The following is a 17,138-nucleotide window of genomic DNA, read 5'->3' on the forward strand; positions in this document are numbered from 1 at the left end:
ATGACACTGAAAGAATAATAGCTAATTTACAAACAGAGAATGCCCAAATTTGTTACTACAGTCTTAATTTTCCTTAACCCATCATTCACAGAAACAACAAATTTGAATGCAGGCTTTTAATAAAACCATGGCCATATATGCTACCTTGCTTTTTCAGCCAAACTGCTTATTCATTCAGGTCCAGATCTTACTGTTTACCTCAGGAGTAATACAAGGCCTTTTTCTGTACTGGGCAGGCAAACGTACTGTTCATGTTTCCTTGCTAATCCCTGAAAGCTACTATGATGTTAAAATGTGTCTACTACCTCTTCCATTACTAGCAAAAGTTAAGTATCCCAGTACAACCAGTCACATTGCACTATAAAACCCATGCTGCTGCTGCTTATTTGCTTGGTGTTTTTCCTGAACATACATGAATGAGCATATGATAGTACACTTCTTCATATTTATTCCTTAGCCTTTTGCCTTTCTCATGCATTGGTCCATAGGCCCACGGAGCCTGTATTGGGATATGTCATTTCTTTTTCTAAATCTCAGAAATACTAGCATTGGTGACTTATAACTTGAAAGGTGCATGATACAGAGTATTACTCAAATCAAAGGGAAAATTAAAATTGTTTTAGGAAATGGGGTTTACCCTATATAGGATTATTAGGATTTGCTTAAAAACCAGGCTTGTAGATAGAGAACATTTGCATACATGATATCCTGGGTTGAATCTCCAGCACCGTAAAAAAACTTAAACCTACCTCAGTTTCAGGGCTGAGTATAGGTGCCTGCATTCAACTTGTTGAAGAAGTGTGAGGGATGACATACTTTTAGATTGAAGTAGTCACCCCTGAGACAATTAAAGAAATGTCTGGAAGCCTCTTAATGAGTCTGGCAAATTCTCAGTGATCCACTTAGGTCTACCTGTGTCTCTAGAGGTGAGTGGGCAGGCTAGAGATCTGCTGGCTGGCTATTCATTGGATAATGTCGTTTACCTCATATCTTCAGCAGCAATGCTCTGCAAGTGTCCTTCCTTGTGCCAGAACATAGGAGTCAGAGAATTTTCTCAATCTGTGCTAATCTTTCATCCAAAGTCTTCTTTCCTTCTGCAGATATCCTGTAGAGGCTCACTGTTCACACAAATCATTCAGATACAGGTAAACACGATTGCATAAATATGGAACAAAGAAAAGGTATCTTTATAATGGTGAGTGTGTTTATTTGCCTGTATGGCTATGCACCACGTACTTGCAATACCCATTATAGCCAGAAGATCACTGAGTGGAATTGGAGTTAAAGCCCTTGAGAGCTAGCATTGAGTGTTGAGAAGGAACTGGATTCCCCTTGTAAGTGAGTACATACCATGTGTGTCTTCCTGGTTACCTCACTCAGGAGGTTCTTTTCCAGTTTCATCCATTTGCCTGCAAATTTCATGATGTCCTCCTTTTTAATAGCTGACTAGCATTTCACTGTGTAATTGTAGCACATTTTCTTTATTCTTCAGTTGAGGGACATCTAGGTTGTATCCAGTCTCTGGCTATTATGAATAAAGCTGCTATGAACTAGTTGATCAAATGTCCTTGTTGTATTGTGGAGTAATTTTTTTGGTATATGCCCAGGAGTAGTATAGCTGGGTCTTGAAGTAGATCTATTCCAAGTTTTCTGAGAAAGTTCCAGATTCATTTCCACAGTGCTTGTACAAGTTTGTACTCCCACAAGCAATGGAGGAGGGTTCCCCTTTCTCTACATCCTCTCCAGGATGTGCTGTCACTTGAGTTTTTGATCTTAGCCATTCTGATGGGTGTAAGATGGAATTCCAGAGTAGTTTTGATTTACATTTCCCTGATGACTAAGGATGTTGAACATTTCTTTAAGTGATATCAGACATAAAGTACAGGATAACCACACTACAATTCACGTACCCCAAGAAGCTAAGTAACAAGGAGGGGCCAAGGGAGGGTGCTGTAATCTCACTCAGAAGAGGAAATAGAATAGACAGCAGAACTGGATCAAGAGAGGGAGTACGGAGGGAAATGAAGGTGGGGAACAGAAGTGGAGAGAGCATGGGCAAGAGGCCAGAAGGCTTGGACAGAGAAGAGAAACTGAGGGTGGGAATGTTGCTTATACAGGCTAGAGACCTAAGACAGGGTAAGCTCCTGGATATGAGGATATGAGGGAGGGTGACTCTAGCTAAGACTCCCAGTAGGGGGGTCATGGACACTGAAGAGGCCTTCCTCTAACTAGACACAACTCCTAGTGGAGGAAGGGGAACACCAAACCATCCATAAAAACTTTGACCCACAGTTTACCCTGCCTATAACATGTGCAGGGATAAAGTTAGAGCATAGATTGAGGGAATGACAAGCCAATGCCTGGCGCAACCTAATATCCACTCCATGGGAGAGAGCCAAGCCCTGACACTTTTAAGGATACTCTGCTGTGCTTGCAGACAAGGGCCTAGCATAGCTGTCCTCTGAGTGGGTCCACCTAATAGTAGAAGGAAACACATGCTGATACTGAGAACCTTGTGGAAAAGTGGAGAGGAAAGATAGAAGGACCCGGAAGGGACAGGAGCAGGAGCTCCATGAAGAGATCAACACAGCCAACTAACCAGGGCTCCGGGTGGAGTGGGGGTCGGGGGAGCTTGCACCACCCGAGGACCATACATGGACTGGACCTAGGCCCCTACAGTGATGTAGGAGATGGACAGCTTGGTCTTCATGTGGGTTCCCTAGTAAGGAGGGGTAGTGCTGTCTCTGACAAGGCCTGTTGCCTGCTATTTGATCACTTCATTCTCGCGCGGCTGCCTTGCCTGGCCTCTTTTAAAGAGGATGTGCTCAGGCCTGATGGATGTGCTTGGTGTGCCTGGCTGGGTTGGTGGGAGGGTGCTCCCTTTTTTTGAGGAGTAGGGGAGGGACTAGGGGGAAGAGGGAGGGAGAGTGGGACCAGAAGAAGGGAGGGAGGGGGCTATGATTGTAATGTAAAGGGAATAAATTAAAAAATTAAAAAGAAAGAAAAAGAGCCTGATTTATTTTTCAGGGAGAACAGCCAGTGTTCTCAAAGACTGATGATTCTTAAAGGATGAGTCATGTATCAGTCTCTACTGAATTTGTTTCACTTGGTTTTCCTTTCTTTTTATTTTCTGTAAACCACTCAGTCTTTAACCCAGAATCCTCATTTCATAGCCTTAGGGAAACATAAGGCCTGGCTGGAAGGAAGGTGAAGTAAGAAAGAAATGTAATTAATATTGGGGGTGGGGTGGGTGCTTGAAGCCAGTAGTGACTTAAAGCACATAATCAACCTGAATTTCAGGCCAATTCTGTGATCCTCAAATCTCCAAAAGTTTAAATAGTAGAGCAAAGCAGCCTTGGATGGTATAGCATCTCTAAGCCCTGTTTCTCTGGGGACTCCCAGGAAAGTTCTATGGAAATACTCAACTCTGCCCTCAATCCCAGGTGCCTAAAGTCTCCTCTGTGCCTAGGGTCAGCCTCAGGGCAGAGATTGGGTAATGAAGGGCATTCCTTTACAAGTACAGCATCTGCTTTTCCCCAGGAGCCTGGAAGAAGCTAAAACAGTTGGCTGAGAGAGAATGTTTGTATGCAAAAGCTCTTTCTCCAGGAAACCCCACAGATCGATGGCATGATGCTTCTAAGGCTATTGAAACACCTTTGCTTTTCAGTATGGGAGTCTTGGAGAGCACTTACTGTACCAAACCTCTATGAGGCTTAAGTAACAGACTTGGGACCAGGAACAGGACAGACAAAAGCCAGTTAGCACACACAACTAACAGAAGGAAAGAAGTCAAATGAAAGCCAGTCGTGACTGCAAACTAAAGGCATGGGGAATGGCCACAGCAAAGTAGGAATAGTAAGGATTTCTGAAATGGTCAAAACATCATGAGAACAATTGGGTCCCTACAACAGTGCTACCACAGCAAGTAATCACAGACCCTGAAAGTGCTTTGATTCTGCATTTGGTGAGGAAAGAAACCCTTGACTTGCAGTAGACAGTGTGGCAGAAAAAAGGATGTCCATTGTGAGCACCTAGCTACCAGGCTATCACCAAAGTCCTGTTCTGCCCCCTTTGTTCCTTGCTGGAAACTGCACTACTTTCCCTCACTCATCTTCCCTCCTCTTGCTCCCCACCCTCTTACCTCACCTCACAGTCACCAAACCCACTCTGCTCATCAGTGTCACTTCAATCCAAGATCTCTTCTCGAGGCCTACGTGCCTTCCCTAATCACAGCCACTGCCTCTGTAGCTCAGGGCTTATGGGAGCCTGGAACTTCTCCTCAGCCTGCTGGGATGTGTCTCTGTCTTCAAGGCAGGTTTCCTTGGGACTAGAAGGAAAACTGGCAGATTCTCACAAATCTATTGAAAGTAAGCATGTGATAAGTATGTAAACTCGGGGGATTTGGGCTAAAGACAACTGAGGTATTTGCTCTGCAGCCTTGAGCAGAGAAACGTGTATTCACCCTGGAAACAAATACATTTTAATGGAATACACCTGGCCTGAATGTAGATGTGGGATTATTGAGGAGAAAAGAGGGATAGGTAAGAGGAGCCGGTGAATAAGAACGAAATACAGGATCTGTCAGATGGATCTGTGGATAATGGCACAAGCCTGACAACCTGACTTGGATCACTGGATGCCATGCGGTAGAAGGAGAGAACTGACTCCTGCAAGTTGTCCTCCTAAATCCACACATGTGCTGTGGCCTGTGCACATGCCTCCACACACATATGCACACCAATGAACAGGGCAAGAAATATAGTAGTGCACAAACTGTGTATGAGAATAACTACAGACTTTCGAGAATTAGTTAAGCTGTGCTTTTCTGCCTTTCTTTGTTTGTGATTGTTTAAGTGGAGTGGACAAACTACACACGTGGAGGTCTTTGAGCCGGTCAATTCTCCCTTCCCCCATGTGGGTTCCAGGCACTGAAAGCACGATGCCTGCCTTTACCTGACAAGCCATCTCACAAAAGCCCAAAACTCATTCTTAAGACAGAGTCCTGAAGGTATTGTCTAAAATAAAGGTCATGGAAATGTTTGTCTATTTGAACCTGTCAGTATCTCTGCTCAGAAAGACCATTTTCAAAGTTCCATTCTCATGAATAATGTGAAGGAACACATACACACACTTTTATTTGCTGCTAAACATTTTTTTAATTTTCTGTTTTTACCCTGAAGGTTTTGTTTTTGTTTGCTTGTTTGTTTGGGGATTAGGGTCTTGCTCTGAAACCCTGAGTGGCCTGATACCGGTTATATAGTCCAGTCTGGCCTCAAACTTCTAGCATCCAATTGGCCTCAAGTCTCACAAGTTCTGGGAGTATAGCTATATTCCAACATATAAGCTTTAATTTCAATGAAGGTAAAATATTCCTAATAAAATCTTTCCCACAGAATAAAGTACCCTTCCAGTTTGGGGTGTACCGCCTTTCTGTCTCCAAACAGATAAGGCTGTGAGGAAATGTTTTATTTCTCCTTGTCTTCCCCGTTCTGCCATGCCAATTGGAATATTTATAGTTCTACTTTTCACCGTTCTGATGCCCCAAATCGTGGGATTGGAGTACATATGAAAGTAACTGTTGGAGGTTGGTTTGATACTAGCTACTGGACCTCTGTGTAAACCTCCCAAAGTCATTATAACTGATTGGCTAATTAAACAACCTATTCCTGGTCAGAGCAGAAGGGATTAAGTATGGCTAAGGTTCCTGGCTTTAGAGAATCCCATAAGGGATCTTAGGAAGCACAGATGGATGGGAAGGGAAGAAGGGGGAGGATGCCAGGATGGGTTAGCCTAGAGAAAACACCACCTGGTCAGAGAGAAAGGACTCCAATAATGGGCCCACACAAGGAAGAGGGACAAAGATATCCAGCAGACCTCCCAGGTTCATTTTTAAGGCTTTGAAGTGAGATCCAAGTTTAGATACAAGGCTAAGGATGTATATATCTAGGTAGTCCCAGTCAAGTGTGGTCTTGCCCAGCACTGAGGTATCACTCTCTGAGATGGCTTTCTGTGAGATGGCTTTCAATCTTATCCTGTAAGATGGGCTAATAAATTGTTGGAAAGGTGAAATCTCTCACCTGGAGATAACATCCCCTTCTGGATGGGAGTTTTTATTGTCTGTACATGAGATTCTTGGAGAAATTCCACTTTGGGGTGTGGGGGAGGTATACTTTTCAACAGTCTGATAGTCAGACTGAGAGACACGAGTGTCTTTTTATCCTCATTTCTGCCAGGCCAGTTACAGACCTACTTCTACACTCTGAGCTGTCGTATGCTTTGACCTGGTAAGACCTAAAGTCTAAATGCCTGGCTTCGGGGGATGGTGGTGTACTTCTCAGAAATCTGCTGACCCTTGTCCCACCAGAACAACTTGACCATAGCTTCCTGCTGTCCTGATGGCCATAACACCAGCCTCCATCAGTAAAATTTACTTACTTCACTCCCTTTTGCTTGTGACAGTTCCTTTTTTCTTAAAACTATCCCACTACACTTGGACAGACTGAAATACCCTGTAAAATCCCTAACTCTATTTTCTCTCTGTCTCTGTCTCTGTCTCTGTGTCTGTCTGTATGTCTGCTTCTCTCTCTCTCTCTCTCTCTCTCTCTCTCTCTCTCTCTCTCTCTCTCAGCCTGGTATTTATCATAAAGAAAGCTATATTTTGGCCTCAGTGCAGCTCTGGTGGTCTGGTTCTCCTTATGTAGTATAATCAATACTCTTAGATATCAGATGTTAACAGAGTTTCTCCTCTTAGCCACTTTTGTCTTCCTGTAGAGTCTACAGGAAGAACCTGATGGACAGTGGTTTTGATGTAAGGAGACTCTCTCTTGATTTTGTCTTCTATGTGTTTCACCTCTGGTACATAGCCTAAAAGGGTTTAACTTCTTCTAGGAAGTACAGGCTAATTTAGATGTTGTGCTCAACCTATGTGAGTTCTGGCATCTATACTCAAGTACTGAAAAAAAAACTCTACTTAAAATTATAAAGTGTGTCTTATTATAAAGTAAGAATGCTAGCATGTTTGTAATTCCAGTACTCAGGGAGGCAGAGGCAGATGTATCTCTGTGAGGTCAGCCTGCTCTACAAAGTTGAGTTCAGGACAGCTAAGGCCACACAGAGAAACTTGCATCATTAAGACCAAAGATAGATAGATAGATAGATAGATAGATAGATAGATAGATAGATAGATAAAATTAGAATGCTATCCCTAAAATCTTTTATTGTGTTTGTGTACACATTGAAACATGCATGTGTGGGCATGTGTGAGTGTGCACACACATACACTATCTCTAATTCTAACAATGACAGTAGCTAGTGCTTTTAAATTATTTTATGGGGCCTGGAGAGACAGCTCAGAGCTTAAAAGCACTGTCTGCTCTTTCATAGGTCCTGAGTTCAATTCCCAGCAATCACAGGTGGCTCACAATCATCTATGAAAAAGATCTGGTGCCGTCTTCTGGCATGGAGGCATACACACAGGCAAAACATATTTATTGTATACATAATACAATAAATAAATACATCTTAAAAAATACAATTGTTTTATGTATATAGATGTTTGGGGGAGGGGTTCTGGTTTTTGAGATTGTAAAGCTTTAGCTGGCCTAGTACTCTTAGAGATCTTCTTGCTCCTGTCCCAGAAAGATGGGGTTAATGACATTTATGGCCTGGGGCACCATGGCTTGCTGTATATGTGTTTTGTGCTTGTATACATGTGCACTACTTGCATTCTTGTTGTAGAAGAGGCCAGAAGAGGGCATTGGAAACCATATAGCTGGAGTTTTAGACCATTGTGAGTGGACTTATGGGTTCTGGGAACCAAACCTGGGGCCCTCATGAAGAGAACCAAGTGCCTTACCAACTCCAGTCTCTTGGCTAGTGCTTATGTCCATCACCAGGTATGATTTTTAGTGAGCAGAGAATGGATATGGGTTTCTGCCACACCCCCTAAGACAAACTCACAACCCTGTGTGGGAAATATAGGGTTAGTGTCTTATATCCAAACTGAGTACCCAAGGGCACCTACTTGGGTAGCTACTTAGGTAGCTTTTCCTGAGAACTTCCTACTGGTGCACCCACAATGAGAAGGATGGGTCAAATGGCTCAATCCAATGCCTTTCCTTGGCTATAGCTGTGACATAGGCAAGACCATTGACTTCCATTGACTGGCTAGAGGATAAAGGTAGACTCTCAATGACTGGGGAGCTTTAAGAGAAACTGACAGCAGACAAATCTCCTGAGGGCCTCCCTTTAGACATTCATTAACATCCTATAGAAGTTGGGTATTGGGCCCAGAGCTAGACAGACACACAAAGGAGACCTGGTGATTCATCTGTAAGCATCAGGCATTGCCCAGGCTGATGATAATACCACTATGCCAAGACTCTGGCAGACAATTACAGAAATCTTTTCATGGAAGGAATGCTCTGAAGGAAAGACTCATGCTTGGTTTCAAGGTAATTCTCTTGGAGTCAGCCCCCATGTCTGCTACAGAAGGAGACTTTTCAGAAAGGTTCTCCTCCACCATGAGGTGCAGTGGGGAAGAACAGCAGGGAGGTGCCTGCAGCCATTCCAAATGTCTTTTGATCTTAAGGATGTCCCTGAGTTCCCAAGAGTTAGTCCAGTACTGAACTGTGGCCAAGCTGCTTTGGTGGGCTAATGGAGGACGGTGTTTGGACCCACTCACAGAACACATGACAGAAATCTTTGTGGGATGCCCTGCCTCTGCCTCTCCCCCTTCAAGATGCCTTTATGAGTCCCCTAGAGAAGGGGAACATACTGAAGCCAGGAGGCAGGGTCCTAAGGAGGGTGCCATGAAAGAAGGTGACCTGTTGTCCCAGCAGGATACTCGAGCCAGGTCCCCAAACATTACTTACTCATCATGCATATGAAGAATAGGAGGAAATTGGGATTTCATGTGCTTACATGTACACATATCTTCTAATGCTTGTTAAAAGGCTTGCTGAAAAATCTAGATCTATGGCTATGCATTTGCTGCTGCTGCTGATGACACAGGCATATACTAGTAATAAATGGGAGTTTAAAGATGCTTTCTGAGCAGGTATGATGAACATAGCACTTTCACTCTGACTGGGACAGGTCATCTACAGCAGAAATAGATGCCATGGAAGGTGCCATGTAGTAGTGACAAACTTAGGGTGCAGAAATAGTTATTGTCTTATGGTCAGAGTAGTGATAACATGTACCCATATCTACACTGATTGTCCTAGTAGAGCTTCTTGCATTTTACATGAACCAGTGTGACCTTTGTTTAACTGTGTCATAGATAAATCAATGCATATGTCTATCTGATGATTTGTGACTCATTTATACACCAATTATGGCTGGATTAACAAAACCGTCTTCTTCAGTGTTGGTCTAGTACGTGGCAATGTTCCACTGAATGTAGGAAAGAATGCTCTTGTGGAACAAGATGAAAAACTCATGTCCAGAAAGCCATCAAGGCAACACTGAGTTTACACAGAGTCTCTTTTTTATATAATATTATTTATTTATTTATTTATTAAAATTTATTCACTTTGTATCCTAGCTGTAGCCCATACCCTGTCCCCTCCCAATCCAGCCCTCCCTGCCTCCCTCATTTCTTCCCATGTTCCTTTCCCAGTCCACTGATAAGGGAGGACCTCTTCTCCTTCCATCTGACCATAGCCTATCAGGTTTCATCAGGACTGTTGTTCCTAGTCTTCCTCTGTGGCTTGGTAAGGCTTCCCCTCTCCCTCACGGGGAGGTGATCAAAGAGCCAGTCACTGAGTTCATGTCAGAGACAGCCCCTGTTCCTCTTACTAGGGAGTCCATTTGGAGACTGAGCTACCACTGGCTACAACTGTACAGGCATTCTTGGTTATCTCTATGAAAGGTCCTTGTATGGAATATAAGTTACAGAAAAGTCCACTTTGTCCAGAATTTTTAGTTCTGTTGTTATCCTCTGGAGCTCCTGACTCCTCTAGGTCTTTCTATCTCTCCTTTCTTTCATAGGATTCCCTACACTCTGCCCATAGTTTGCCTATGAGTCACAGCATCTGCTTTGATACATTGCTGGGTAGTGTTTTTCAGGGGCCCTCTGTGGTAGGCTCCTGTCCTGTTACCTGTTTCTCCCACTTTCAATGTCCATCCCATTTGCCTTTCTGAGTGAGGATTGATCATCTGACCCAGGGTACTTCTTGTTTAGCTTCCTTGGGTGTATAGATTTTAGTATGTTTATCCTATATTGTATGTCTAATATCCACTTATAAGTGAGTATATATCAAGGGTGTCTTTCTGCTTCTGGGATAACTCACTCAGGATGATCTTTTCTAGTTCCCACCATTTGCCTGCAAATTTCATGATTTCTTGTTTTTAATTGCTGAGTAGAATTCCACTGTGTAAATGTACCACAATTTTTGTATCCATTTCTCCATTGAAGTAGATCTCAGTTGTTTCCAGATTCTGGCTATTTTGAATAAAGCTGCTATGAACATTGTTGAGAAAATGTCCTTGTTATATACTTGAGAATATTTTGGATATAGGCCTAGGAATGGTACAGCTGGATTTTGAGGAAGCACTATTCCTAATTGTCTGAGAAAGTGCTAGATTGATTTCCAAAGAGATTATATAAGTTTACATTCCCACCAGCAGTGGAGGAGAGTTCCCCTTTCTCCACATCCTCTCCAGCATGAATTGTCACTTGAAGTTTTGATCTTAGCCATTCTGATGGGTGTAAGGTGAAATCTCAGGATCGTTTTGGTTTGCATTTCCCCGATGACTAAGGAGGTTAAGCATTTCTCTAAGTTTTTTTTCTGCCATTCGGTATTCCTCTATTGAGAATTCTCTGTTTAGCTCTGTACTCCATTATAATTTGATTACTTGATTCTTTATTTTTTAATTTCTTGAGTTCCTTATATATTCTGGATGTTAGCTTTCTGTCAGCTATAGGGTTGGTGAAGATCCTTTCACATTCTGTTTACTGTTGTTTTGTTCTGATGACAGTGTAATTAGCTTTACAGAAGATCAGTTTCATGAAGTCCCATTTACTGATTGTTGATCTTAGAGCTTGTGCTGTTGGTGTTCTGTTCAGGAAGTTGTCTCCTGTGCCACTGAGTTCAAGGCTCTTCCCCACATTTGTATCCAGCCACTTTGATGAAGGTGTTTAGTAGCTGAAGGAGTTCTCTGGTTGAATTTTTGGGGTCACTCATATATACTATGATATCATCTGCAAGTAGTGATACTTTGACTTCTTCCCTTCCAATTTGTATCCTCTTTCTCTCCTTTAGTTTTCTTATTGCTCTAGCAAGGATTTCAAGTACTATGTTGAAGAGATATGGAGAGATTGGACAGCCTTGCCTTGTTCCTGTTCAATCAGTGGGATTGATTTACGTTTCTCTCCTCCACATATTGGGCAGAGTGCAGGGGGGCTTCTGGAAGAGTGGATGGAAGAATAGAAGGACTCAGAAGGAATAGGAGTTTCAAAGAAGACCAACAGAGCCAACTAATCTGGGCCCAGGAGCTTACAGAGTATCAGCCAATGAAGGTTCATGGAATCGACCTAGAAACCTTACTCATATGTTGGTCCCCTAGAAAGGGGAGAGGTGGCTATATCTGCCATGGACTTTGTTGCATAGTTTTTGACCACTTCCCCCTGGTGAGGCTCCCTTGCCAAGCCACAGGGGAAGAAGATGACTTGGTCTGAGTTGGTAGGGGGAGGCTCCCCTTATCTGAGGAGTAAGGGAGGGATGCAGTGGTAAGTGGGAGGGAGGACAGGAACTGAAAGAGAGGAAAGAAGGACTATGATAGAGATGTAATGTGAATAAATAAAGTAAGCAAGTAATTTAAAAAATTAATTTAAGTCCAGGTGGTGGTGGTGCACACCTTTAGTCTCAGCACTCAGGAGGCAGAAACAGGCAGATCTCTGTCAGTTCAAGGACAGCCTGATCTAGAATACATTTAAGAACAGCCAAGACTACACAGAGAAACCCTGTCTCAAAAAAAAAAACAAGAAACAAACAAACAAACAGAATTCATTTAAACAAAACCTTACCATATGTTTGGAATATCAGTTCTGATCCATTTTATGGGATAGGTGTAGTTCATTTGCTGACATGGATCAGGAGAAACCACAGAGCTCTTTGATGCTGACATCGCTGACCCAAGGTGGAAGTGTCTGAACAATCTCCATATTAATGCACCTTAGGGACAGTGACAATTGAGAGAGTTAGTATCACTGAAAAAAATATACCACAGGCATATTATCCATGAATTGATCAGAAGTTCGTGCCCTTAAGTAAACAGTTTTCCATATATAACCTTGGCTTTAATTGACCATCGCAGCTACAGGGAAAAATATAAAACTTCAATTTCTTAAAATGATGCCTCCTGCATTAGCAGGTAGAAGTATTTCCCCACCCTTTGAAGCTGGCCATGGGCTCTTTTAATTGTTTGAGCATGTGTGGAAATAGAAGCTTGAAGAGTGATCAGGGTTTGCCTCCTTTTAGCTTCTTTTGGGAAAAAGATAATAAGGATGAGAAAGAGTCTGAGATAGAGTCCTATCTCTGGACAGCCAGAATATGCCCCAAATATGTAAATGAACTTATAACACATCATCCAGTTTTTTGAGCCTTCCAGGTGCTGAGAACTGTATGAATCACCCTAAAACGTTGACCAACAGAATTCTGAACAAATGAGACACAATTTTCTTCAAGCCAGTAACTTTCTCTGTGGTTTATATGTAACAATACACAACCTATGAAAGATAAGCACAGACAAGTCTAACACAATGTAATTGCAGTACTTAATAGGATGAAGAAATGATTGCTGGCAATCTTTAGTTTGAAATTAGTTTCCATGAAACAATAGAAATGTACCTATGTAGGAAGAAGCAACATGGATAAATAAACATGAATAAACAAACAGCACCTAAACAAACTGCAATGAGTCTATCCAACATAAAAATAAGTCAGCCACAGAAAATATGACAAACACAGAAAAAGGAACTATACAATTTTAGGTTATCTATATGGAATCTACGTTCCTTTTCTCAGGAATAAGACTACTGAAGTACTAAATTTTGGCAATCTTATTGTTACTCATGTTTATGTTTTCATAATGAGACCTATACCCCTGGAATTGGGTTTTTGGTTGTATTTCTTGGTATGGTTTGTCTTCCTTCTGTTCAGTGGATATTTTTAAAACATTTATTTTTATGTGCATTGGTGTTTTGCCTACATGTCTGTGCAGTTTTCAGATCCTCTGGAACTATAGTTGCAGACAGTTGTGAGCTGCCATATAGGTGCTGGGAATCAAACCTGGGTTCTCTGCAATCCAGAGGACCTTAACCTCTAAGCCATTTTTCTAGTCCAGGTGATTGGATATTTTTAATCTATTTCCTGTTACTGCACCTTGTCAGAGTAAGAGAACCAAAATATCTGGGCACAGGAGTCTTTTCGGAGACTGATACTCCAACCAAGGACCATGAATGGAGATAACCTAGAACCCCTGAATCTAAGTAGCCAATGGCAGGTTAGTGTCCCAGACGGTTCCCTAGTAATGGGAACAGGGACTGTCTCTGATATGAACTCAGTGGCTGGTTATTTGATTACCTCCCTCTGATGTGGGAGCAGCCATACCATCCCACAGAGGAAGACAATGCAGCCAGGTCTGATGAGACCTGATAGACTAGGGTCAGATGGAAGGGGAGGAAGACCTTCCTTATCAGTGGACTCCGGGAGGGGCATATAAGAAGAATAGGAAAGGAGGGTGAGATTTGGGGGGGATAAGGGAGGGGGCTACAACTGGGATATATAGTGTTAAAGTGATAAAAAGTGTTTTCTATTTAAGTGAATGTGTATTTATCCAGCATGTGTGTGTGTATGAATGTATGTGAAATGTGTGTGTACTGCCAGCTGAGGACAGAAGAGGGCATTGAATCTTGTGGAACTGATGGTTGATAACCAACATATGGGAGCTGGGAACTGATTCCTGGTCCTGGGCAAGAGCAGGAAGTTCTTTTGACCCTAGTCCTTCAATCTAGAACTTTGTACCTTCTAAAATGAACACAAAATAAAGACAATTTCTAAAAGCACAAAAGGTCATTTTACTATTCATGAATCTTCACAAAAGTTCATTCCAAGGTAGAATGACAAGGCTAGAGTTGGTCCAGAAAGCAAGAAGGAATATTGAACTCTGAACATAGATATATAAGTAAATTTATGAAGAAGCTGTACATGTCAATAGCAATAACTCATCCAATCAGATGAGTTAACATAGAAATAATAGACACTAATAACACATGGGTATAATGGAGGTAATTGGAATTTAGATGTTTCAAAATGTTCAGAAATTTGAGAAGGGGGCTGAAATACTAATTTTGGACTTTTAAAAAGGTATGGTTAAATATAACAATAACTACTGAAGGAATATAGTATATCCATTCCTAACTAATAGAATACTGTAAAAATGGAACTAAATGAGAGAAAGTAAAACAATTTTGCACAGGAAATAAAAGAAGAAAAATGACAAAGTGAAACTGATGCTGTATATTGGTGACAATAATTCCATGTATTTGGGATATTTACCGTAAATGTAAATGGAGTACATGTATTAGCAAGTAGGAGATTATAACATTAGAAACCATATTAGGCATATCTCTTTATGAGACAAGGATATAGTAGAAATAGAAGATTATATGGAAGGCTTTAATGTGAACAGATTGAAACTTATTAATGAATGTTAAAATAGGGATGTTTTATTACTTTTTACTTTCCCATCTTTTATTGAACATAATTTTTTTCTCATACAAGGTATCCTGATTTACATTTTCCTCTTTCTCCTTCCAGTTTCTCACTACCTCCCCTCCCATCCAGATATACTCTCTTTCTGAATGTCATTAGAAAATAATGGGCTTAGAAGAAATCACAAAAAATAACAAAATAAATACAATAAATTAAAGCAAAAACCATCACATTGGAGTTGGACAAGGCAAACCAACAGAAGGAAAAGAGTCCTAAGAGCAGGCACAAGAATGAAAGACTCATCCATTCACACACTCAGTACCGCAATAAAAACACTAAACTGGAAGCCATAACACATGTACAGAGGATCTGGTGCAGACCTGTGCAGGCCTTGTGCTTGCTGCTTCAGTCTCTGTGTGTTCCTGTGAGCTTTGATCTTATTGACTTACAGAACCTTGTTGTCTTGATGCCCTCCATCATCTTGGGCTTTTACACACTTTGCACAGCTTATTCTGCTTTTATGAACATAAAAATGTAGAATTTAAGGCAAAAAAACCACATTAGTATGGTTAATATATAACGCTTAAGTGTGCAAGTCACAGAAAGATTTATACATTTTAAATGTATTCTTTCAAAATATAAATGTAACTGGGGGTGACGGTGCACACCTTTAATCCCAGCACTGGGCAGGCAGAGGCATGCAGATGTCTGTGAGTTTGAAGACAGCCTAGTCTACACAGAGAGTTCCAGGACAGTCAAGACTACATAGTGACACTCTGTCTTGTTTGTGTGGGGTGTTTATGTGTGTGTCTACTTGTGTGTGTTAAGTTAATAGTTATAAAAGGAAGAATTTCTCAGCACACTATAAGGATATAAGACTTTTTACATATATCCAGCCACTCTTGAATTATTTGGCAACCAAAGAGACATATGTAATCAACATAATAAGCAAAAGACTGAATGTTAATCAGTAAGTTCAATTAGTTCAATTTAATGCACATATATAGAATTCTTCTGTGTTACATTAGAATATATCTTTTTTTTTTTTTTTTTACCAAGCATGCATGGATTTTTAAAAAATGAACATAGCTTTACTTAAATGACAAACTTCCATTCAGAGGTTTTATTCAGAGGACAGACAGTATTAGAAAAATCCTATGAAACGGATTTACTTTTAGAAATAATGTTTATTTGAATTGCGGTAAGGACATTACAGAACTCATCAATCATAGAACTAACAAAAGAAAAATTTAAATACATAGAAATGGTAGTGAAAACACTACCTATTAGAACATCAGGAATTTGGCTCAGTAGTACACATGAAGAAATTTTTATCATTCTAAAAGGGAAAATGCTAAAAAAGTATACAAGACAGCAATCCAAAATTAAAAGTTAATACACAGAAAGAAAATGATATAACAAAGACCAAAATAGAAAGTAACTACAAACTAAAAAACAAAACAAGGTGCCTTTGAGGTTGCAGTCAGCAGAAGCCACTGTAGCGAGTCAGGGCTGCCTATGAGTGCTAGGTTGCAATCCTCCCCACAGCTGAGGCATGTCCCAAGGGACCCTGCCTTCCTTGCTCAGGACAGCAAGATGCTGTGGCTGCACCAGCACTGCCTGCCGAGCAAAATGGGAAATGAGGCAAGTTGACGTTTGGAAATGTGCTCACAGTTTGAGGCTGATTAAATTAAAAAGCTAGAAAAGAGATTCAAGAAACTGGATTTGGACAATTCTGGTTCTTTGAGATTGGAAGAGTTCATATCTCTGCCCAAGGAACTGAAGTTGAGGTTTGCTTTCCGTTATCTATGACATGGATAAAGATGGTTATATTTCCAATGGAGAACTCTTCCAGGTGTTGAAGATGACAGTTGGGAACAACCTGAAAGATACACAGCTACAGCAGATTGTAGACAAAACAATTATAAATGCAGATAAGGTTGGAAGAATATCCTTTGCCAAAGGCTGTGCTGTTGTAGGTGGTTTAGATATTCACAAAAAGATGATGGTAGATGTGTGACTCTCTGAAGAATACCACCTAATACTTTTGCTTACTTCTCCATCTCTAAAGATCTGCTCAAGGCGTGCAGCAATGCTCAGTGTGTATTTAAATGGAAGTATTTCACCTGTGAATCCACATTTTCCTACATGAGCCTAAGGAAGTCAACTACATGTTCTTAAACTCCTATTCTCTCAATAACTCAGCGTGGAACTTGAAATATGAAGGACGGCATATGAGTATGGTAGAGAAAAGGAAGGTGTGGTGTTTAAATTTAATTATTTATTTATCTTCATCTTTTTTATTTAATTATTTTTATTAATTACAGTTTATTCACTTTGTATTTCCCCTGTACCTCCCTCCCTCCTCTCTTCCCAATCCCTCCCTTTTCCCCACTCGTGTCCCTCTCCCAGTTCACT

At 41.1% G+C, this 17,138-nt stretch overlaps 1 pseudogene; it reads left to right on the forward strand.

Moving 5' to 3' along the window:
• Positions 1-16,352: 16,352 nt before the first annotated feature.
• On the forward strand, positions 16,353-16,740 carry LOC110540154 (calcineurin subunit B type 1-like; annotated as a pseudogene).
• Positions 16,741-17,138: the final 398 nt, after the last annotated feature.

Source organism: Meriones unguiculatus, chromosome X (genome assembly GCF_030254825.1).
Source record: "Meriones unguiculatus strain TT.TT164.6M chromosome X, Bangor_MerUng_6.1, whole genome shotgun sequence".
Classification (NCBI taxonomy): Eukaryota; Metazoa; Chordata; class Mammalia; order Rodentia; family Muridae; genus Meriones; species Meriones unguiculatus.